Raw genomic sequence first — 26,115 nt, 5'->3', positions numbered from 1 at the left:
TCTTCTAATTGCACATCAATTGCAAAGGTCGATTTAGGGATTGAGCTTATTCTTAGAGAATTTTCATTCATTTTCTGAACCCAGCTGGCCTCTTGAATTCTTCAGTCCCTTTATTAAAACAACTCCCGTCGTTTCATCGCTGTGTGACTGAGTGACAGAATATAGCCAAATACTGAAGTCTCAGTCAGTCCTGTTGTCATTTTGAGTATTCTGTATAACAGCTGACACCACAAGTGACTGACTGTTTCCCTAACAACTGTCTTTGTCTTGAACACATAGAAGGGAACTGATAGGTAATGACTCGATGGTGTACATCCTTTGGCCAAAACTGTGTGGCACTGCTTCGTATATCTGGAGAGGAAAAAGACAGACAGAGGTCAATTGTGGCTGTGAGAGGGAAATGGAGCAAGAAAGTGGGATGTTTTACACAGTGGAGGGGAGATAGGAAGGAGATAAAGTGAGGCCAGCTTGTTCCAAGATCAGACTTTTCATTCTAGTCCAAGTGATGATGTGCTGCTTGGAAATAAAGATAAAAGCAAAGAACGGCTGCCGAAACTCTACCTTTCTGAACATCATCCGCACCCACACTTTTGTTTTATCTTGTTCATTTCTTTCTCTCTGACACAAGCCTAGCCTGGAATAAAATGGAATTGGAAGTGGATTGGGATGATGTATCAAAAAGCGAAGCCTTCCGACATAAATACTTCATTGGCTGGATGAATAGCTAAAGGTGACAAGCTTAGGGTCCCACTCTGAATGCAAATTGATGTACAGTAAAGCAGGAACCTGAGTGCAGAATTCTGTTTTTGTCATGCATGGAGGCTCACTGCAGACAAATGTGACTGATATGGTCATTTCTCTTGGGTTGCATGCCGCCATGCTGCAAGCAGAGCTGTGCCGTGTCATGTAAAATGTTTGAATTTTTGGGACAAGTGAGAAAGTGAAGACCTGCGACCTTGGCAGTCACCTTCTCAGAATATGACATGAAGCAAAAGCGAAAGAAGAACATTGCAGGAAAGTATAAAACGGTCCTCGTTTGTTTCAATGACCATAAAATGGCACTGGTTTCAAGTTTTTTTCAGTCTTTACAAACAGAAAATATATCTGTTTCTTGTTTTTGCATACATGATATCCAAAGCTTTATCAAAATGTAATAAAATTTTCATCACTCTTCCTTTTACACTTTGTTCTCCTTTAGCAGCAGTGAAGCAGTGAAATATTAATGACAGGACACACATTCATAGTTGTGGTGTTTTTCTGGTGCCTCTGCTGCTATTTATGTTTCGTTCCTGTTGTTTCATAATCAGATCAGCGCTCATATTGCGCCCGAAGCTGTCAAGTGGGAAAGAAAGTAGCGAGCTTAGTCAATGAAATTATGAATGTATAACAGCGTTTCTGGTGTTCTGAGAAATCTTGCTTCCTTTCTTGAATGTTTGCCAAAATGTACATGCTAAAATGTGTTATGACAGATTCTCCTGCTTTCACATTTCCCTACACAATTAAGCTGTACTGTCTCTCAAAATAGCTTAACACCTGTTTTTTTGTCCTTTAGGTGGTGGTTTTCTGTGACAGCCTGATCAGGATGCTGGTGGAGACCTAATGATGGAGACTTGATATCAGGTAAACTTGTTCCACATCACTGCATAATAACTGAGAGTAATTTCAGGCCCACTGTTAGCTTCCGCAGCTCTAACTACTCTGAAAATGTTGTGTTAGCAGTGGTGCATCAGCAGATTTGAGGTGCAGGACTATGTGGAGCAACGGTGGGAATTTATTACCAAATATTCAGCGAAACTTACAGGTGCAGAGCAGAAGTGGGTCAGATGCAGTTTGTGTATTTGTGTGTTTCACGGGTAAGCAACTAATAAATGGGTGTACTTTTTTATCAGGGTAAATTTATCTTTTTAAGAATATGTAGATTTGTGGGCAGACCAAAAAAGATGAACAGAGATGCAGTCAAAATGACGAAACTGATAAAGGATAATTACTGAACATGCTGCAGAGCTTAGTGTTCAGTGGAAGCCACAGGATGGAAACAACTAGCACTTTAATCCAGCACTGGTCAAAGGAGTCCGTGGTCACACATGTACACAAAACTTGGGCATGAGCAACTGGACACAGTTAAATCAGTAGGAATGCATAAAGGAAGCTGTTCGACAAAATAAAAGAGGATGCAAGCTGAACAGAAACCCCAATGAATAACGTCTTTCAAAGGAGAACAGGAAACAAGGATCAAAGAACAAAATCAAAACCAAAAGATTAACATAAACTTAACGAAACCAAAGTCAGAAACCTCAAACTACAACAAAAAATATTATTAATTTGGGGAAAAACATGCTGTAAGATACAAATAGACACTAAGAGTGCTACGATTGTGGGACTCAGTTTGTTGTGGCTCCTCGGACTGATGAAGTCCTTTGGATGAAGGACGAAATGTCTCAACAACAAAAAAAGAAACCGTCCAGAGGACCTGACTTAAATTTTTTGGATTTATCAGAATTAAAATAAGCTTTATTATTGCACCGAGATACAACGAGAACATGTACGTACAGTCGTCCGGAAGATGGACGGAGTGCACGAAGCTGCGGCTATAAGCGCTGCCTTCTTATCCTTATTCAGAATAATACTTTTAGATAGGAAAAAGGGAAGAGCCATGAGGATAGATAGTGGTATTACAAAAAAGATCTTTCACATCTTGTCTATCAGGACACGATTTAAGACATCAAAAAAATAATATGTGACAGAGACCAATCGCCAGGTGGGCTGGTTGTATTTGAAATTAATACAATAATAATAATAATAATAATAATAATAATAATAATAATGTCATCACAATGTCAGCACTGTATGTTTCCATACAATGGTGAAATTAGTCTCTGCATTTAACCCATCCACCACCAGGTGGTGCAGTGGGCAGCTATTGAAAGGGCCCAGGGGGCATTTTGTGGGTGAGGCATGCTGCCCATGTGATGTGCAGTGACTGGGGATCGAACCTGGGACTTTCGGGTCCCAAGCCGGCTGCCCTGCCTCTACACCATCTCGGCCCCCATCATCAAATTGTCTTCAAATACACAAATCTTTTTCTCAAATCAATCTTTCTGATTGTATACCATCAAACAGGATGTCTAAGTGGGATTATATAAAGAAAATAATCCAAATTCATACAAAGCATCTCTTTTCTGTGCAGCAAATTTTGTTGGAATTCTCATGTTGTCTGCAGGATCTTTTGACTTTGAGTTGTTTAGTTCCTGTCTGCTTCAGTTTAAGACTTGTTAAATAATAATAAGGTTACAGATGACAGATATATTAACTTTTTATATATTTAGGTTGAGCCAGAGCTGTTTAATAAAACCTCAATTGGTCACAAATGGAACATATCTGTTCATTCATGTATAAAGGTATTTTTCCACATTAATACAGCAATATATATATATTTTTTTCATTTTTTTATTAAAAAACACTAATATTAAATTGAGTCCTGAGTTTTGTGAAAACCTTCCAGTCCAATGGACCCTTCACGTCCTGTAGCTGAAAATAAAGTACTTATGTAGTACTTCCTCTTCCCCCTGTTTTAAGGCCCTGGTCTGAACAGGGCCTTAGTACTTCATAGTATAATGAATGGTTCCTGTGTGGCAATAAGGATGCATGAAAAATAGATTTACAATTTGTGTTTATACAACCGAACAACAACATATTGGATTCTAGCAAGTTGAATCGAATGCAAGTGGACTTCTTTTTTATTTATTTTTTTATTTTAAGGATGTTTAGATGTTCATTTAAAGAGGTGAGTTGAACTGAATTAGGCAGCACAGTAGAACAGGAGAAATAATGTTGTGACCTCTCAGCAAGAAAGTTGCATGTTTAAAACTCAACCGGGGCCTTTCTGTGCAAAGTTTGCATGTTCTCCATGTGTGGATTTCCTATAGGTACTCGGTTTTCCAAAAAACAGTCTAAAACCATGCCTTTTAGGACAGTTGACAATTCTACATTGGCCCTAAAAGTATGCATGCAAAATTGTTTATCTCTAAGTGTTAAAATTGCCCTCTCTAGCTCCTCTCTTCCTCATAGACTGCTAAAGATAGATACCACCTCTGCGTGCCTCTGCACAGGGTAAACAAAATCAATATATGGATGAGTCAAACTGAATTGATCAGATAAAAATCAAACGGTCTTTAAGGATCACAGAAGATGTGCAACTGTCTTTAATTAAAATTGCTAGAATTAGCGTGTCCTGAATGATTGAGAGTTTACACCAGTTTAATGTGTAACATGCTGGATGACAAACATTACAAGGACTACAGACAAAGAATGTGTAAAATTAATGTCTGGCTAATTTATGTTACTGATAATTTAAAGCTTTGTCTGCGTACAGTATAGTTGGTTGTTCATTATAGATGGATAATGGATTTTGTTTGCATTTTCATTTGCCAATACTACATAATGTATGATGCAAATGACAGGATCAGTGCAAGATGTAATTTACATAACTTCCTGTAGATATTTTGGTTGTAGAGTGTTAATGTGAAATTTATGACAGCACTAGTGTTTACAAGATGGGAATAGAAGGAAATGTGAGGGTGCTAAGGGGAGTAAAAGTGTAATCTAAGAACAACAGAGAAATCCCTAATATTTTGCCTTTTTAATGTAGGAGCCATTCGTGTAGTCAAATCTACTTGACAGCAAACTGATTCTTCATAAGAGCTGACAGCTTTAAGAAACTCCTGTTCCACTGAGAGACATTTCAAATATGTAAAAGTTAAAGGATTTTTACAGTAAAAGAAAAACTGTGTCCAGAAATAAAGCATGAGGAAATACTATATGTCTGAAAGGCCGAATAACATATTTTTATTGCCTAATTTTTTTTTCATCTTGATGTTAAAATAGTATATCATTTGTAATAATAAAAGCACTTGGAAAAATACAAAGGTTTTGTGAGTGCTGGTTAAAAATACTGTAGCTTGAATCATAGCCATTTTGCTTATCACGTGTCTAAAGGCACCTTGAGTTGACTTGACTAATCCTGAACCAAATAGTGATTCATTCCCTTTGTGGTACAAAAAGCTCCTTTTTAAGCTTACATTTGAAATGGGCCAATAAAAAAATTAAAAAGTGCAGTAGCAGAAAATGCTGCAGCAGTACATAATTTGTTTTTATTTTACATGATACAGTATAGTATAAAAGTAGGGGAGTGGTGGCACAGAGGCTAGAGAAAGTGGGTCTGTGATCGGAGGATGGCCGGTTCAACTCCCGGTACTGACACATCAAAATGTGGGTGGAAAAAGCGAAAAATCCACACCTGCCTCCACCCTCATTTGCCCCACTCTGGCTCCTTGAGCAAGACCCTTAACTCCCACCATCTGCTCCCCCGGGCGCTCTAGATGGCAGCTCTCTGTTCCACACAGAGAGGTCTGTGGTAGCTCGGTGGTCTGTGGTTAAGTCAGGAAGGCCATCCGGTGTAAAACAGTCGCCAAATCTTTGTGCGACTTAGTTCACTGTGGTGACCCCTGAAGAAGGGAAAACCTGGAGAGAAAAAAAAAACCAGTATAGTATAAAACTATAAATTAAAACTCTGTGCAGATAAAATAAAGTTAATGAGCCATGTTGTCTCTTTGGAGAGCAGTCAGCCGAGAATAATTGCATGCATGTGAAGTACAGACGCTACCTGTATCCTCCTAGCATCTGTTTGGTACACTCAGACTAGGTTTACATCCTGAAAATGTCATTGTACTTTGTCAGGGCACTGCATCTAAATCCCTGCTTTGCTAAGGAGTAGTTGTAGACAGAAATATACCTGGGGAAATCAGTAAGCAATGAGGATTTGATGTGAGGTTTATCTCCCTCTGTGGTCAGAAGCGTTGCGGTATTTAGGGTCAAGGGGAGGATTGCACAGAGCCAAGAACAGAAATCTGACGGCTGCCACTTGTCCTCCTGGTTCAAAGGGATTGTCAGGGCAAAGCTAATTACCCAGTTTGTGTTAAGAAATTGAACATAACTACTGTTCCCTTCAGTCCATCCCCACTCCCCCCTACCACACCCCCATCTTCTCATTGATGTTTGCCTAACGAGCAATGTCTACAGCACCCCACATAACTCTGCATATTTAGTTTACCCTGAGACATCCTGTTCTGTTTGTGTCCCAAAAAAGAAATGAACTCCCATGGTTCCATTTTTTTTTTTTTTGTGTTCTGGTAGGTTTAAATTAACCTCTTCTTGTCCAAAAGAGTGATGTTTATGTTGTGGAAATACACTAATTTTAGGCAGATTTTAATCAGCTGGCATGTTCTTCCAGCTGTTCCTTTAAGTTGTATCTCGCTTGTCAGGTTCAAGGGCATGAGGGGTAAAGAACAGCTTATCTTTGCATGTGCCCATTTTATACTACTTACCAAAGAAAGTATGTCCTGCAAGTATACACTGTGAATATTCATTTTAATGCAAGAATTGAGAGGAGAAAATGAAGAAGGCGTCAAGTCGTTACCTTAAAATTCAAGTGCACATCTCTTGCGCTTTGTGGTCTGCTTCTTTTGTCGAAGCAATTTGAATCTTGCAGCCAGTGTTTCCTGGAATACCAAGTATCGAGATCAGTGACAGGCAGTGTCGAGTGGCAGCTCAGGGGTATTCTTAAGGCTTACAGCACACGCCGGCGTGTGAAGATATCATCGCCGCACCTGATCCTTGTTACTGCGGTACTAATCACCCAAAGAAATTAAGCTATACGCTCATGTGTGTGCCACATCTTAGAATAACTTTGTTGAATTTAAATAACGCAGCTGGGGTTGCTTTTTAGTTTTATTTTGTTGTTTTTTTAACAGTAGTGAAGGAGAACGTGGGGAAATCAAGCACACCTGCATGCACACGAGCACAAGTCAGATACAACAGACGCATAGCTCCGGGGGAGCCGTGCTCAGCGTCTTGGAGCTTTCTCTGCTTTTTTCCTCTCAGTCAAATATATTTTTGTTGGTGCAGATGCACTCAGGGTTGGCAAACACATCGGCGACTGAGTCATCTCAATGTCCACATTTTGACACGGAGTTGATTCATTGTGTATTAATTTCTATTTATGTTATACTCTCTTGCACTGTTTTTATGCATGCACAGGAAATATAAGGGCACTGTTGAGGCCTTTCCATACAGATGTCTGTCTTTGAACTCTCTGGATTGCAGATAAAAAATAATAATAAATAAGCAGAAGTCTGTTTAATGACACTTGGAAGAGCTGAATTTTCCCATAAGCATCATCATTAGTCACAAAGACCTTAACTGAGTTTTAAAAAACATCCACTTACATTAATGGCCAAGAATAGCACAGTGAGTGTTTGTGTGCATGAACAAGCCTCTATCCTAAAGCTGCAAAACAAGAGAAACTTTGATCTATGTTGTCATGCCTAAAACCCTGGAGCTCATGCATCCAAACAAAAGGTGGGTAATATTTTGACTTAACTTGTACTGCACTGTACTTGAACACAAAAAAAAAGACTAGCTCTCCACCTAACAAAAGAAAATGTATCCGCTTGGAGCGCAATTTTATACACTTCAGGTTTTCTTTTTAAATGTTGTCAGAAAATAAGGTGGGCATCGCAAATTGCAGAGCAGGAGAGTGCCTTGTTTCTTTGTCCTGGCAGTGGCTACTGAAATTAGAGACGGTGGTAGATGTTTAGTAACACAGCTAGAATCATGTGCAAGTGTGCTTTGGATGGCTTTTACTTGTGCCAGCTCCTACATCAATGCAGTTTTGGAAGGAGTGCTTTTCTGTGGATAAGGGTATCAGCTAGGTTCAGAGATAACAATAACACTGACTGAATCTGGAAGTAGTAAACAGAGGAGGTTGCTTGTTTTAAATTATTTAATTATGTGTCATATCTCAAGGAAGGGGTCAATGTCCCAGAGGCAATGTGTTCAACGTAATGGTACTTCTTCCAGTACTGGTAATTTAGCTGTTAACAATGGTGTACCACAAGGTTCTGTCTTAGGACCCCACCCTCTTCACAATCTACATAAGTAATGTAGGTCAGATCATGTGTGATGCATCCTTACATTTCTATGCTAATGACACAGTAGTCTATTGTCAAGCTAGAACAGTAACACAGTTGCTAAGGTTTTCCAGTTTTTACAGTCTGCTTTTAACATCATCCAGTCAGATCTGTTCCATCTCAAACTTGGGCTGAATGCTGACAAATCAAAAGGGATGTTGTTTTTGAACAGGAAGTCGGTTCCAGCAGTCCTTCCTTCTATTTTATCTTCAAATGGTGTTCCTATTGAGTTTGTAGATTCATACAAATACTTGTGTATCTTGGTCGATTCACATCTTTCTTTTCAACCCCATGGCAAAAACTTAGTAAAGAAACAGTAAAACTGGGTTTCTTTTTCAGAAACAGATCCTGTCTAACTCTGAATGCTAGGAAACACCTTTGAACTGTGACTTTTCTTCCCTCCATTGACTATGGTGACATCAATTACATGAATGCTCCTGCAAGCACCCTGCAGATGTTGGAGGTGGTCTATCTTGGTGTGCTAATATTCATAACTGACTAAAACTACCGTACCCATCACTGCACCCTGTATTCACTGGTTAACTGGTCATCATTAACTTCACAAAGACTCTCTCACTGGTACATTTTCATCTTAAATCACTTACTGGTTTGTTGCCTTCATATATCACCTGCATGTCACTATGTGAGTGCAGCTACAGCGTGCACTCTCAGGATATTATTACTAGGAATGCACCGATCCACTTTTTTTAACTTCCGATCCCGATACCTAAATCTGAATATCGGCCAATACCGATCCAGTTCCGATATCATGCTCATCATTGATTTTTATATGAGGATGTAATAATTTTGAATGTGAGGCGGGTCTTATTACTCTGGGCTCATGGGACACGCCTCCGTTCAGGAAATCTATTCCATAGTTTGAAGCCAACGTGCATGATGGATCGGAAATATCGGCAGGTTGGATCGGAAAAATCCGATACATAAATTATGCTGCTATCGGAGGCCGATACCGATACTGGATCGGATCGGCCCCATCCCTAATTATTACATGCAGTGCTCCCTCAGTGCGGACTGAACTAGGCAAAAGGGCCTTCTCCTACGCCACTCTTGTTTCCTGGAATATCTTGCAAAAAGATCTGAAGCTCTTGACCTTGACCTCTCAAAGTGGCTTTAAACAACTGCTAAGTTCATGGCAAAAACCAACGCAGACATGTTCTTGTTTGTAGTATTTTGTATCGCTTTATAATGTAGTTGTTTTTGTTGAATGTATTTATATAATTGTCTTCCATTTATTTTTCAATTTATATGCTTTTTTAAAGATTGTCTACTGTTGTCATCTGTGTTCTTTGTTTAAAACAGGTCCCTCTTGTAAATAAGTCCACGAGACTCAATGAGACGAACCTGGATAAATAAAGGTTGAATGCATGAATATATTTATTTTAAGGAAAAAAAAACACAAATGCAAACCTACTTATCCCTTCTTTTCACATAAATGTGAACATCTGGACATTCATTCTCAAGTTGCTACCCTCTGCGTTGCCCTGTAAGTAGCTTGTGATGCCGCGCCACCAGTATCAGTGTCCATCTGTGCATTGCTCAAAGCAACTCCATGCCATGGGTTCCACTTCCTTTCATTTTGTTTACCAAACACGGCATATCCGAGTAGGACACATGATAGTGGCAGACGATGGCTGGTGATGAGCCACAGCTCTTCATTGTCTACCATGCTGGAGAAAGAGTGGGAGCCCCTAAAGAGGCCTGGCAAAGTCTCTGCTTCCATCTGCCTGCACGCCTCGCAACGGAGCCCAACTCGCACCACTTGAGATTATACTCACGTCCAAGTTGTTACTGTAATTTGCATTGGCTCATAGGCAGAAGAGAGTGAGGAGGTGGAGAAGCTGCACATGAGGCAGGGATCTTATAAGTGTTCCTGGCAGCACAATGAGCTTGCATGGGTGTACTATTATGGACAAGTGGCATTGGCAGAGCTATATTAAAGAGCAATAATGGGATTGAGCAGGTTGCCCTGCTGTCTAAGATTATGGTTTGTGTTGGAGCATAAACTAAATTATAGAAATGTACAGCTTGAAATCATCTCAATCAGTTTTGGTGGTATTTTGTGCTTTATGGCTGGATTATTATGGATTCACTCTTCTCCCTGAGCTCTAGCACCAAATGAAATCTACCAGCCACAATATTTATGTGAATAAATTGCACAACAACCTGACTACACTCTTTTCTGTGTATTTCACCATGTCACAAGTAGTTACTCAGATATTCATTGAGCTGAAAATCACACACGGCGAGAAAACCCACACCAACACAAAAAATTAGCTTCATCTTAACATGAAACATCCAGGGCAAAGGATCAAACTTAAAAACAAGATCAAGCAGGCTGCTGTGATTAAAAACCTGAGAAACAACCACTAAAATCTTCTTTGGAAATGTATGAAAATCAGAGGCAACTGCTTTGTTTAATTTACTTTCATATCTACATTTGTTGTTGTTGTTGGTTGTTTTTCTCTTGTTTTTTTTTTTTTTTTGCTTTCGAGCAGGGGTGTCCAAAGTGCGGCCTTGGTGGGATTTTGTGCGGCCCTCGACTGCAATTAAATATGGTATAATTTTGACTCACGGGCTTAAGAGGTTGATGCAGATATAGACCTTCTTTAGATTTAGTGCTGATACTTTTTTAATGTTTAGGTTTAACAACAAACCAGATGAAAATAATTTTTCAAAATGAGTGAAATTAAGTACAAAACAAAATTTTTGCCATAAATAATCCCTTTATCCTACAACAAACCTTCACTGACCTACCAAAAAGTAGAATTTTGATAATAATTCATAAAACTTGGGTAAATGTAACAAGCAATTTCAAAGAAAATAATTTCAGTTGAGTTAATAATCGATGGGGAGAAATTAGACAGTTTTAAAAGAATATAAAGTGGTGTCATCGACATACAAGTTGATCAGCATTATCATTGTCCCTTCAAACCTTCTGTGAATCTGTTTTTGCAACCGCCAGCTGTTTTTCAGAACTTTGATGACCCATTGGGGCCATCCATGGACCAAACGGGTGTTTGAAGTTCCACCCCCTATTTTTAAATAAATAATTTTATGCTTTTGCCTATGAAAATAAACAAAAACAAACTTTCAAAGCACAAGAAAACATATACAATAGTCCCTCACTACTTCGCGGTTCGTTTAGTGCGGACTCGCTCTATCGCGGTTTGTCAAAATAAGATTGGACATGGCACACAATTGGCTGATTGGTGGATGAGCCGCACAAGGTTGAATGATCGTCATGGAATTTTTATTTTAAATAAATTATTTTAAATTATTTAACACCTGCTGTTTGTGCAGCCCAGAGCTGCAGAAAAAGCTTCCGCCTGCACCTTTGTGCAGCCCATACTGTAGGATAATCTTCCTCCTGCAGCTGATCAGCTGATCTCCATGCAGAGCGGAGAAGTGGGCGTGGCCAAGAGCGCTTGCAGGTGGCAAAGTGCAACGGAGGCAAAGAGCTGAAATCATGACATTATGTGCTCTTTGAGAGCGTTTAGAGTTTAGAAACATTGTTTAGACTATTGCAAGAGTGCGGGAAAGGTTCATAACACCATATATATTTGTTTGTTTGTTTGTTTATTTGTTTGCACAAAAAGAAACAACACACATAAAAGAAAAGTTTAAAAAAATGTGCAGGAGAGGTCATAAAACCCTAGTTGAGCTTACAAGCGCCCCCCCCCCCCAAAAAAAAATAAAGAAAAAATCATAATAGCTTTATACATAAGCTTACATCGTACTTTAAACACACACAATTACATACCAAAGCAAAAGATAATAGTTTATATTAAATATATTTAAATTGTTAAAAACATGTTAAAAACATATTAAAAATGATAAATTAAAAAAACAAAAAACTAATGTGTTTGAAAATCTATAAAGTTTGTTTAAACGTTCTTTTAAATACAGATAATGTTGTACATGATCCACCTAATCGTTTTAAACTGTTCCACAGCACAACACCCTGATGCATGAATAACATTTTGCAACAGTGGTTCTGCAGAAGGGGATATGTAAATCATACCTCCTTCTTGTAGAGTATGAATGATAAAAAGAATTAAACTCAAAGATATTATGAAAATATTTAGGTAAAGAAAATGGAATACATATAACTTTGTACATCAGGATTCCTGTTTGATACTTATTCACATCATAGATTGTAAGAATTTCTAATTTTTTAAAGAGAGGTTTGGATGGCGCTAAATACGAAGAGTTAGTGACAATTCTTACAAAACATTTTTGAACTTTATGAATTGACTGCAAGTAAGAAGGATAGGTACTAGCCCAAATTAAATTACAGTAAGAAATACAGGGATAAATTGAACTATTGTATGAAGTCAATAAAGTACTTGTTTTTAAATATGGTTTAACCTTTTTTATAATATCTAACGATTTTGAAATCTTCTTATACACCGATTCACAGTGATTCTTAAAACAAAGTTTCTCATCAATATAGACACCTAAAAACTTTGTTGACGAAACATTAGAAAGTAAATTGTTATTAATATAAATTTTGTTTTTTTCTGGATTGTAATTTTTATTCTTATTCTTAAATAAGATGAAAATAGATTTTTTAACATTAAGTGATAGTCTAACTGAAACCACTGAGCAAATCGAATGAGCCCATAATTTGCCTTAACAATACGTGAGTCAACGTTACCATCAGCAACAAAAAGATTGGTATCATCAGCAAATAAGATAGGTGTCAGAATACTAGATGCTTTTGGTAGATCATTAATGTATATGAGAAACAATAATGGACCCAAAATGGATCCTTGTGGAACTCCACATTTTAGGACATCCCGCTGTGACAATTCACCATTAAAAATTACATTTTGCTCTCTGTTGTGCAAATAATTTTCAACCCATTTCAGAACCTTATTTTTAAAACCATAATAAGACATTTTTGATAATAAGATTAGTATATATATATATATATATATATATATATATATGTATATATGTATATACTAAATTAAACTACTACTTGTACTACTATTCCTACTTTGTGGTTTTTCACTTATCGCGGGGCTTCAGTTTATAGATCTCTCGCGATAAATGAGGGACTACTGTATTCACAAAAAATTCTACTAAATTTAATTCTTAAAAGGGAAAAAAATGGTTAATGTTTATGAGGCTCCTAATGTTCTGGATCTACAAGAATTTAAACTAAATGTTTATTCTTTCTCCAAAATATCCAAGTTGTTAAAAATGAGAAGAAGAAAAAGTCATGCTTTAAGAATGTTTTTTTTGTCTTTCTTAAATTCAGATATTTCTGGCCCTCGAGTCCTTTTATGTAGACAGTTCTGGCCCATCTAGGAAAATGTTTGGACACCCTTGCTTTAGAGCATGAACATGTGAACAGTTAACTTAGTGCACATTTGCTTACTGTTTTATATTATTTAGAATTGAAGTAGACAACAGGGAGGTGCCACAACCAGGACGGCCCTCACAGGCTGATTCTTCTGAATGTTTTCTAACATCCTCATTTTTTTTAGCTTAATTTCTTTCTTATTTGATAGCTTTTGGGTTGCATTTCGTTTTGTTGGCCAGTGTATCAAACTTACTAATTAGCTAAAGCCAAGAAAAAAACGTGCAGCTGTCGCCTCCATCAAACAGGGCTGTGAACTAATTATTTAAGTCAAGGCTACAACCGCAGTGACTTGTAATGAACTTCCTGTAGCTGGTGGCAAAGTCACAATGTGCAGTGCCTCAAATCCTTAACAATCACTTCCATCAATCAACTTTTTTTTACATTAATGTTAATAGGAATTAATTACTGAATGTGAGACTAGTTTCATTTACTTAGGATATTTAGTGAAACGTCAGCAGCTTTACTCAGCAGCTAATTTATAATGTACGACACTGGCATTCCATTATAGAGGTTTGAAGTTATTCTACCAGTATTCAGTTGTATTAATTTTGTGCACAGCCATGAACAAGAATTTAGATAAAAAATAATTATGTGACAGATGAAAGAGGGAGGTAAATGTGTCTTTTAGTCTCAAATACCAGGTCTGACAGGGTTGTGATTAGGGACTCGCAAAGTATAGAGCAGGCTTATCTTTAGTCATTCTAAAAACATTTTATTCACCTAATTACTGGTTCTACTGATATGTCATGGTTTAAATAAATCAACCTGATTTCCCCTATGAAATGTAATTAGAAGCAGAAATGTCAATGAAGGATCTAACGGGCTCAGAGTATCATGCACATCAATATGCTCTAATGCCAGGGATGTCAGATATTGTTGTCTCAGCACAGAGATATGCACAAGTTGTCCGGATCATGAGCTGTTTGGACAACAGCTTATTTCAGTTTTACTCCATTCTGCCATCAGGCTTGTTTGATGCACTCAGTATAGTTTGTTAGTGTTGAAAAAGATCATAGCTGAGTTTTATGTTGCACTTTACAATGAAGGTTGAATTATTCAGAAGGAACTGATCAGGACTTGCATACCTGGGCTTTTAGGAATTGCCTGTAAGCCAGACAGGCAATATTTAAAAGATACACCTGCAAAGCAAGTGTTCTTCTGCAACACCCTAAAAACAAGTCAGAGGAGGGTTATGTCCACCACTCGAACTTTGTTTTAACGTTGTAATTTGCTATTGGTTTTAAACTGGCAACATTTCTGCACTGCAGGCAGACCAGACAAACACGTGCACTGTGTCTGTGAGACAACCCTAAGTTGTGCAGAATGACGTCTGGCACTCCTAACAAGTCAAATCTAAGGCAAATGGACGTCCATACTTATTTATTCTTAAAGATATGTTGATTATCATCCAAGAAGTTTTTACTGGATTCTAAAAATAATTAGCATTGAACTGAGAAAGCCTCTGGAAGACCTTGGAGCCTGTTTTGTTGGATGGACTGCCCGTCACAGGACCAACACACACAAACACCCACGCTCAAGGTCCTGTGATTTCAGCAATGCAGAAAACATAAATGAATGTAAACACATAAAATGAAATCAACATAAAACAGGATTTGTTAATATGTGTACATGATGTAACAAATCAGGGGATTCCTTTATAATTAAAATGTTTTTCAAACTTTGTAATAAAGTTCATAATAAATTAGACCTTTTTGGCATCTGCTGCCTCCAGTGTGTGTGATGTGATCTGTGTAAGCTCTACCCATGCGGACAACCATGGTGAAAAAATCCACTATAAGTATATTATAAAAACACATTTAAAGCTTGGTGCAAAGTCTAGAGGAGAACAAAACACTGTACAGAATCAGATATTCTTCTAATTAAAAAGAGAAAGCTTTAGCTTTGCTGGAACACCTCAGGTAAATCAGATTAACCCTGTGTTGGTGCAGAAGGCTGTTCTTTAACATTTCCTGGAATTATAAAAGGACAATAGTTTTCAATCAACCCATGCATGTTTTTTGACTGGGGAAAGAAACTGGAGTACTCAGTAAAGTTATTCTAACCATGTTCAGGGAGAACAAACACACACACTAGAGGTCAACTTAGGAGTAAAATATGAGGTCATAAGAATCCGTCCCCTCCGTTTATTAAACCTCACGCACAGATTCAAAATGGGTCCCCTCAGTTTATTAAACTGTGTGCATGGATTCAAAAGCCTTCTCTTCTGTTTGTATAAGATTTATGCCAGCAGACTTACTAAATTTACTAACAGACATCATTGTGTTTGAGAGTAAAAGATTATTTCTTACTTTAATAACATGGAAAGGTAGGACAAATTCTTATTCCCAGGTTCATTACCTTAAACAAACCAGCAATCAAACCTGTAAAATAATAAAATGTACCTCCTGTCAACTGCAGAAACTAGACAGTCTCCTACAGACTAGTTTTATCCTTAACAACTCAAACTCTGAACTGAACAAATGTTTAGGAAACATGAATAAAACAGCACAATTATTAGTATTATTATTATTAAACCTTTATTTATACAGGTTAGTTGCTATTGAGCCTCGAGTACTCATTTACAAGAGAGACCTGTTACATACAACATACAGGCAGATGAGAAACAAGGATAAAAGTTTCTCCAAAATAAAACTAGTTTATAATCTAACTGTTGCAATGACATAAAAATGATTATATCAATGTATTATTCATAAATTTGTCTGACGTGTTTTTTTACTGAATGCTGCTGCCTGATGTTGCTAATCGTAGCTGGTCCCTAAAATACTCACACTGATAAACAATAAAAACACAACACCTGCTGCAGGTAGACACTAATGTTATGAAGAGTATGTGTGTACTCTTTCCTAAACTGAAGTAATGGTTTCTTAGTTTTACCTGTGACCCCATGTTCAAGCTCCTCACAAAAAGACTCCAGTCAAGGTTCAAACCCATGATGGTGAGATGATAGCATTAAGTACCGTGCTGCTCATAGTCAGCATTAACTCCAATCACCCCCCCCCCCCCACCCCCAACCCTTAACTCCCATCAGTTAGATGTGAGATGTGGAGATAAAAGAGTTTGAATACTGTGATAAAACTGTCAAAATTACCCCAATGTTGCTCATTATCAACTTGGATTCTTCTGGAACAAGTCCACATGAGCTGTTTAGAATCCTTTGAACTTGGTTTTAGTAACTTCTTCTTTTGGCTTTTCCCTATTCAGAGGTCAATACAGTGGGTCATCCTTATCCACCTCACTCTGTCATCTGCATCCTCTGTCCTCACTCGAACTACCTCCTTGTCCTCTCTAACTGCATCCATATATCTCCTCTTTGGCCTTCCTCTTTGTATTTTTCCTGGCAGCTGCATTTCTAACATCCTTCTACCAGTATACCCACTGTTCCTCCTCTGGACATGTCCAAACCATCTCAGTCTGGCCTCTCTAACTTTATCTCCTAGTTGTTCAACCTGTGCTGTACGTCTGATGATCCCATTCCTAATCATATCCATCCTTGTCACTCCTAAGGAGAACCTCAACATCTTCATTTCTGCCACTTCCAATTCTTACTCATGTCTTTTTGTCAATGCCACTGTCTCCAGACCATACAACAATGCTGGTCTCACCACTGTCTTATAAACTCTTAATTTGATCTTTGCTGACACCCTTTTGTTGCAAATCACTCCTGAAACTTTTCTCCATCCACTCCATCCTGCCTGGACTCTCTTCTTGACCTCTTTACCACACTCCCCATTTTCCTGGACAGTGGACCCCAAATACTTGAAGTCCTGCACCTTTGTGACCTCTGTTCTTTGTAGTTTCACTAGCTATGTTTACATGCGCAGAATTCTCTGACCGGATTGAAATGTGTTCTGTTTGAATAATTCAAATGTGTTGTTTACATGGGCACAATCTGTTCATGATGAGCGTTTACATGCAGCGGGCTTTGTTCTGAACAGCAGTACTGACATGCGCAGTGTGGTAAACTCTCCTTAAAAAAAACACAGAAGAAGAAGTTCTACTTCCGGGTGAACGTAAACAAACCTGAGCACCCAAAATGGACCCGCGACAGGTTTTAATGATGTTGGAGACGTTATTGCACTCCCTGACTGAGCTACAGGTAATAGAAATCATTTTGAGCTCTTTAAAAGTTTCTAGTAGAAATGTTGTGTCGCTCACCGACCAGTTTTACTTCCCTGACATGCTAATATTATTAGCGTTAGCCAGGCGGAAATGGCAAAGTCGCACATGCGCAGTCAGGTCAGTTTTTCACCATCAGATAAAAATGAACAGATCAAGCATTTACATGCGCACCGATCGGGTTTCGGATCGGCGTAAACCACCCGTTTCGTTCTGATCAGAAATTATAACGAATCGCGCCGAATACACAAAAAATAGCCCGAACGGAGCGTTTACATGACACACTTTTATTCCGACCGGCCATTTGATCCGGTTACTTATGTCCATGTAAACATACCCACTGTTCCACCGGCCTCCCTCTCCTTCACACATGTGCTCTGTCTTACTACGGCTGACTTTCATTTCTCTTCTTTCAAGTGCATACCTCGACCTCTCCAAGTTCTCTTCCACCTGTTCCCTGTTCTCACCACAGATCACAATGTCATCTGCAAACATCATAGATGAGGGGGATTCCTGCCTCACTTCATCTGTTAGTCGGTCCATCATCAAAGCAAACAAGAAGAGGCTCAGTGCCGATTCTTGATGCAATCCCATCTCCACCTTGAAGCTATCTGTCACTCCTACAGCACATCTCACCACTGTCCTGCTGTCCTCATACATGTCCTACCAGTCTAACATACTTTTCTGCCTCTCCAGACTTCCTCATGCAATACCACACCTCCTCTTGGACTTGGACTTGATTTTAGTAACGTCTAATTTTGTGGAATGTGTATGTGCAGCAGGAGACCTATGGAGAGGTCCATGGAAAATGTCATCTGCAAGTTCTTGTTTATCAATCAACCTTTATTTATACAGGTAAATCCCATTGAGCCTCGAGGACTCATTTACAAGAGAGACCTGATTTCAACAAAGAAAGATGACAACAATGGACAACAGCAACAACAATAAGCAGTTATAAAAACTCATGCTACAGTTTTTTTTTTTTGTTTGTTTTTTTTAACAAATAGGATGGCTAAAAGGAAAAAGGTAACAAAACAAAAAAAACCAGCTAGATTCCAAGACAAATGTATAAAACTAAAAACAGGAACATGTCTGCATTGGTCCGATGTTTAGATGTTAAGGTTTGAACCCATCAGCCAAATGCCTAAAAAAGAAATCAAGTTTTTCTGAATCCTTTGTAAGTGACAAACGTTCTGTCTCTAAGACCTCTGGAAGCTTCCAGCATGTAAACACACTACACTATTATTTTTCAGGATCTTGTGTTGCTGTCAGTTCTGGTCTTGGCTTCATGTTTTCTCATTTACCCTTTCAGCATCTAATTCCAGCTTGCTTCCTGACTTCATCAATACACTAAATTTGTCTAGAGAATCTTTAAATTTCATTTATCTACAAGTAGGAGCTGCTGGACTTTGTCTTTGAGTGCCTGATTCTGGACCATCATTACCTCCCAATTTTCACACATCTCTTTGGTGAGCGGTTGGACAATGTTCTTCAAATATGTGTTTAGCTTGTTTTAAAATCACTACATCTAAGTGAGAAAACAACCTTTTACTAGAAAACAGATAGACTCTATTTCTTGTTTATCTCTTTTTGTTTGCCACACTATTGATGGTTTGCAGAGCAACAGTGTGGCTAAGGTCATGTTTTTCAAAAAGACATGCTTAGGGTTGGAAACCCAAACAAATTACACGAAAACACGCTGTAATACTGCAACACATCAAAATGTTGTTTTCCTGGAACACTGGCTGGTGAGTTTCACCCTCTCTATAAAAAGACAACACATAAAAGCCATCGGTTGATAAATTCGTACTTGCTGTGAATTTCCTGTCCCGCTGCCACCCTGGATGTTTTAACATTGCAACGTGTTTCATTCGAACACAGAAACGGGATTAGTAAAGTCTTCAATGCATGGCTGACAGACATTCTGACTAAACCTGCTTTGCTCTGGCTTTACTATGAAGTGTGTCAAATGAAACGGGTGCCATCCATTATTTGCATGGACTTAGCAAATAGAAGTCATTGCTGCCCCGCTCTAAGGTTGTAACACACACTCATATGCATTACAGCCTTGAGGGATTTTGAGACACTGTCCTCTATATCAATTAGAGCTGTATGAATTTTCCATTATTGCATTCAGAAATTACAGAAGATTTATTCGTGTAGATCCTGTTGGTAATAAATCTCAATTGTTTTGTTAATTAAATGATACAGTGGTCAGAAAGAAGAAAGCACATGTTATTTGACTTACAAAATGATAAATGAGGTCATTTAATCTCGGGGGTCTGCTTGGGAAGAGCACAGAGTTGCCTCGAGTTAAATGCAGATTTTAGGGCACGGATGTTGAAAATGTACAATGGGGTCATTTTTATCAGGTTTACCAACTTAACTTGTTGTGTTAGCATGTCAGTTTGCTAAGTGGCACTAAACATAAAGAATAGCTGAGGTTGGTGTTGTATCGAAATCTGATGTGATGACGTCAAAGAAAAATGTAAGGGAGAGGTTATTTATAACCTCTGAGCCAAATAGTCTGGTTATTGATCAAATTACCAATTCTTTTTATTTTTTAGAAAAAAAAATAAACATAAACCCTTTTTGAGAGCTGCAGAATAAAAGTCACCAGAGTTAGATCCACTTCACACTGGATGGTAACCTAGTTCTGTTTTCTACAACCTTCACAAACTATTAGAACATGGCTGGATTGTGGTGAATTTGGAATGCCTTGTTTTAGGTGAGGCGAACATGCATTTTGCTCTTCTTCTTTCTATCTTTCCCCAAAATGCTCTCCTATGACTTTTCCAAAATGTGCTTCCACCATGGCACGACTCTTTCCGACTACATCAGGATGCAGCGACAGGCATCATGAATGTGCCAGGTTGTTTCCATCACCTTGTCACAATCAGGGTCATAGCATAGCCTCCTAACTACCCAGAGTTCAAATTTGTCCTCTGTCCTTTGTTACTTGGCATTTCTCCCACCCCTGTATACAACTGAGGTAACTGTCTCCTGTGAAAGACAGTGAGGACTTTTACAAGCTACCATCTCAATACTATCTACTATCTGCTACTATCTCACTGTTACTCACTACCTGTGCAATAACCTGTCACACAACCTGTCTAGTATAGTTATGTGCAATATACTGTATTACTACCTGTGAAATACTTATTTATATGAATTCATCCTAGTTGCACCGTTATAGTCTACCATGTTGTTGTTTACTATATTTCATTTGGACTTTGTAAATATTATATTTCTTTTTCACTTCTTGGTACTTTATTTTGTACCCTTATTGCATGCTTTTGTATTTCTTGTTTGTTTGTTTTTGTCCTTAGCGAGTCGAATTGGTTCTTCTCATCCTGAACATTTCATTGCATTGTTGACCTTGTGTTAACCTGCATATGTTGTATTCATTCATACCCATCTGCTCACCATGTTCGAGCTGCTGTTGATACTCTGTATTGTTTTACATTATTAGTGTTTAGCGTGTATCTTGGATCTTTTAGCGTACCATTTGGCATTCGTTTAACGGATATCTATATCTTAGATCCTTATATACTGTTTCTTTTTGTACTTTATATTTTTGCTATTTTGGGATGTAAGTGGGACCTTGAGTACATAATTTCATTCCACCTCATGTACAACATGTGATGCAAATGACAATAAACTTGACTTGAACTTGATACGACAAATAAACAACATAACATACTACAATTGTAGGGTAGGGCTGAGACTTGAGGAACGTTTTACAGAAAAGAAAAACATAAGCGCAAATTTTTTCATTAGGAAATTTCTGCCCCAAGTTATATTTGGTACAAATTTCTTGGGAACATTTTAAATAATTTGCCAAAGTTATGCAACAATCCTTTACCTCTCAGTGTATGTGTTAATTAAATGTCCTCCATTGTGGATATTTAAAGTAATTTCCTCCATTTTGTTCTGTATTCTGATACACTGTCACTGCTGGATGCTGTTGCCAACACAATAATAAACCAGCTCAACCTAACTACTGCAAATAGTTTGAAGTTAATGGAAATTTTGTGCATGCTTAAAGCTACTGTGGACCCCTTACGCATGAGCACACTGTGTTCCTTATACATGCCCGAGAACCTCATCAAGACATCTCCTATGTTCTGTCTGATTTATTTTACATCACAGCAGGGTTGTCATCCAGTGTGATGAGGTCTTATTAGGAAACAGTGTCTGAGAATCTTAGCATCTATACCAAGTTTTATGTTTGCCCACCCAGAAATTTCCTGACCTTTTTTTAACTAACCAGTTTCAGCCCAAGCCAGAAACATAAACTGGCATCTTCTAAAAGTCTTCATCATGGTGTATAATTCAGTAGTCTTAACAATAAACTGTCATTTAGTTGTTTCCATCACCTTGTCACGATCAGGGTCATAGCATAGCCTCCTAACTACCCAGAGTTCAAATTTGTCCTCTGTGCATGAGGGGCGAAACGTTTCTTTTTAACAAAAAAACGAAGTCCAGATGACATGATTCAACCTTTTTTGTTGTCATTTAGTTTATTTTCAGATCTCTGAATCTTAAACAAATGGGTCAGAAAATATATTAACCTCCTAAAATGGCTTATAATATTAATAGTAGCAGATGTTTGTTTACCTTTTGTGCATTTAATTACAATGCATTTCCACTGGGGAAAGTTTCTTTTACTTCATCCACATTTTCTCTCCAGAGTGGAAATCAGCTCTGTGCTAGAGTTTGCTGTCACACTAAAGCACATAACAGATACTGTATTGAGCGGAGCATACAGTCAGAATCAATGCCGTATATGAGTCCTGGATGGAGGAGTGAACATTTCTCAACATAATTGTACCACTGAATGGTACTAGAAAGAACCAGTTCAGAGGGCCTCTCTAGTTAAAGAAGTGTAAGTATGGCGCTAATGAACAAAAATGGACAAAAATATCATAAAGCTGTGAGTCACTGGAAGAAATAAATGCAGATGACAACATTTCTCAGTGAGAAAATGACTAAACTGTCAAAACATGCAGAAGCTACATATAAATGAGATAATGATACAGGTCTAGCATATGTAAATCACCCATTGCTGTCACTGACACTAAATAAATTTGAAAATCAACTGAGCCTTAAAATAGAAATATCACAAGAAAGAAGCTATTCAGAATCACTGTCTGTCCGCTTATTGTTTGCTAGCAGCTCCAGCTTTTATCCAAGTGTTTGCCTGTGTTCTTTGTTTTTGTTTTTGTGTGTTTCGTCTTGGACAAATATGACAACTGTGCTTAAGAAATCTCTTGGAAGATGTTTATGAAAGCGCTGGCTGCAAACTGAGCCTTTCTACTCACACCTACACTGTTGGTTCTCACAGTTCAGACATATAGATTCTGTATTTTTTTTAGACTAGAAGCCAAATATAGCTCACTTTTATTAAAGCAAGGTATATGGATCATTCAGTGGTTAAAAAATAAATAAATAAATAAGTGACCAATGTTACTATGGGTCAATTACAATTGTACCTTAGTTGCTCAAACACTCATGTACAGCACATGATCAGGTTTGAAAACTGCCTTTTATTGTAATAGTAGTCCCTCAATTATTGCAGTGGTTATGTTCCAGACACCCATGCGATAGGTGAAAAACAGCCAAGTAGGAACACTATATTTATTTTAGGATTTATATATATTTCAAGGCTTTATGAACCCTTCCCACACTCTTGCAATGTTCTAAACTCTTGAACCTACATCATTTTAACAACATACACATATACAGTACTGGAAATTTTTATATGGTTACTGCACTCACCAGCTCTGCAGACCAGCAGCTCGGTTCCAGTTTGACAGACCTACTCTGCAGCGATGAAGCCCACCGCCCCGTCCAGGTTGATGTGCACGTGAATAATTGAGCTTCAGGATTATTTGCGACTTTCCTGCCCGCTCTGTGAGCTTAATAGATAGATCATTACTTCTGACTTTGCGTTGCAAAACTATTGCTTCATATCGACAGAACTCAGCGACTGGAAACACTGTTGGCTTCTGGGAAATGTAGTTCTTTTGACTGACGCATAGGCTTATTGAAAGAAAACTACAAAATGGCGCTGTCTGTCTGAAATATTTGTTTGTTTGTTTTTTTTACTTTTTGTCCCGTACTGTCCCAATCATGTGAGTAATACATGTATTAAAGTTGACAATCGTTTGTCGTGTACAATCTTATGTTGAAAAAACGCAAAAGAGCGAGTCTGCGAACGTCGAACCACAAAGTAACTAGGAACTACTGTAATGTTTTGCAAGTGGCTGCTTAGCTTAATGGGATGTGAGAATCTCCTGGAAGCCAGAGGTCTTCAGTTTATTTCTTTATAGGCATCATCCATCCATTTTCTTTTACCCACTTCTTCCTTTTTGTGTCGCTTGGGTCACTGGTGCCCATGTCCAGCAGTCACTGTATGAGAGCCAGGGGACACCCTGGACAGGTCTCCAGTCCATCACAGGGACACATAGAGACAAACGAGACAAACAACCATTCACTCTCTCACTCACACCTAGGGACAATTTAGAGTTACCATTCAGTCTAACATGCATGTTTTTGGTCTGTGGGAGGAAACTGGAGCACCCGGAGAAAACCCACTCATGCACGGAGATAACATGCAAACTCCACACAGAATGGTTTCCCTGGCCAAGATTTAATCCAGTGCCCTGCTCTCTGAGAGGCAACAGCTCTACCAGCTGAGCTACTGTACATTTGTTTGTTTATCTTGCTAATGTTGACTAAATGCAAATTCATTCAACCTTTATTTATACAGGTTAATCCCATTGAGCCTCGGGGACTCATTTTACAAGAGAGACCTGATTTCTTTAACAAAGAGTGATGAAAACAGTGGATAACAACAACAATAGACAGTCACAAAAGAGGCATACATTTTTTTTAATGACTAAATGACTATCCAATCATTATTTTGTATCCAGTCTTGTTTTGTTTTATTTGTTATCTTTAGACCTAATTTAGTCTGTTCCTAAATGAGATGTCTTTAAACACTTTAGATGTCCTAAAGCTGATGGTTTATCTTGGAGAAAGAAGACTGCTTTAATTTGACCCAAACTGGTGGAAGTTCTTTGACAATGATCACACGGGGAGTTCATCGGTTCTGGTTCAATGTCTGAGGTCTTTATTATATTTACAGTAACGGAGCAGCACAACTTCTTGGTCATATGTTATTGTTCTTTTAGCTGCTCCGTTCCATTTAAGAACATTGTATGTCACTCTTTGCTTTTAACTAAAATATATAAGCAAATTATTTTTTAGAATTTTGACTTAGACACTATTTCTGCAGTTTGGTTGACCAAACTTACATTTTGAGTAGTGTTGTCAGAGTTATACAGTGGCTGGAATGTGTTAATGCATTCACACTTTAATTCCATTAACATAAGTAAATATAGATTTACTTTAATGGTGTTCGTGCATGTCAGCTAGGGTTAATAATCCACTATCCTGTTGTTTGTCAGCAGAATTGACAATCAGGAAGTGATGACTCTGCACTCTTTGAGTTATCACAAAAGTACACGTGGACTAAATAAATGCAGCGCACAAAAATGACAACTAGGATTGTGTTGAAGAGTGTTTCAGGTAGCAATGAATGAAATACAAAATTACGTCAATTTACAATGAAATCTTCAACAATATAAGTAAACGACTTTGATCGCTCGAGTTTGTAGTCCTATTCTATCGCTGTCATTATGTTTATATAGAGAAAGCCTGAGTATAAAAAAAGCACCAGTGTTGATTGCAGCCCCTCAAAAATGACTCCATGTTCGGAGCACTTTTACATTTCTAAATGAAAGATCAGATAATAGTTTTACCATTTCAGATAGGTTTTATGAATCCGTCTGTGTGTTGCTCTAGGCTTCAAACATACATAACAGACCTGAAACGAGGGAACAAATTAAATCTCATCCTAAAGGGTATAAAATAGCTGCAACACCAAAACTGTATTATTGTGCATCCTTAAAGCAGTGTAATATTACAGTGATGGTTATTGCACAGTAAAAATAATGTTTCAACTTAAAAAGGTCCTTTTATAACAACATTTAACCGCACATGTCATAAATATTTATAGACATTCACATTTGTTTTGCTGCTTTAATAAAAATTAGATATGAATCCAGTTGCTGCTCAGCATCTTTTACAGAACATTTAAATATCTGCATCTCCAGTGACACTATTGGACAGACAGCAGTTTATCTGTGGAGTAGCTGCTGCAGTGACTATAATCAGACGTAAATATAAAAAAAGAAAACAAGGCTCCTCTCCGGGCATGGAGCCCTAAAAACCTCTCACACAGCTAAAGCAAATCTAAAGTCAGCAAGTGGCCCCTGTTATTCAGAGGGCATTGAATTGTCCTGTTGATATTATTAATCATGACAGCGAGCAGATGGAGTGCAGTCACATCTTTTCTTGTTTTGTTATTTTCTCCCTTGGTTGTGGATGCAGTTTGTGTATGAGATGGACTGACCGGAATGATTCAAATATATATAAGTAGATGCATATATATATATATGTATATATATGTATATATATGTATATATATGT

The 26,115-nt window shown here is 38.0% G+C and overlaps 1 protein-coding gene across 1 annotated transcript in view; it reads left to right on the top strand.

Annotated features, from left to right (window-relative positions):
- Positions 1 to 1,599: 1,599 nt before the first annotated feature.
- Positions 1,600 to 26,115, top strand: part of lrfn1 (leucine rich repeat and fibronectin type III domain containing 1) — a 42,323-nt gene continuing 17,807 nt past the window's right edge. Inside the window, exon 1 of the mRNA XM_037678239.1 lies at positions 1,600 to 1,620. The gene's annotated coding sequence lies outside the window, so the exon portion shown is untranslated. The remainder of the gene's footprint in view (positions 1,621 to 26,115) is intronic.

The sequence above is a fragment of the Nematolebias whitei genome, chromosome 6 (assembly GCF_014905685.2).
Source record: "Nematolebias whitei isolate Nwh7 chromosome 6, NemWhi1, whole genome shotgun sequence".
NCBI classification, from domain to species: domain Eukaryota; kingdom Metazoa; phylum Chordata; class Actinopteri; order Cyprinodontiformes; family Rivulidae; genus Nematolebias; species Nematolebias whitei.
The sequence above is the reverse complement of the archived record's forward strand: the minus strand, read 5'-3'. Positions and strand labels throughout refer to the sequence as shown.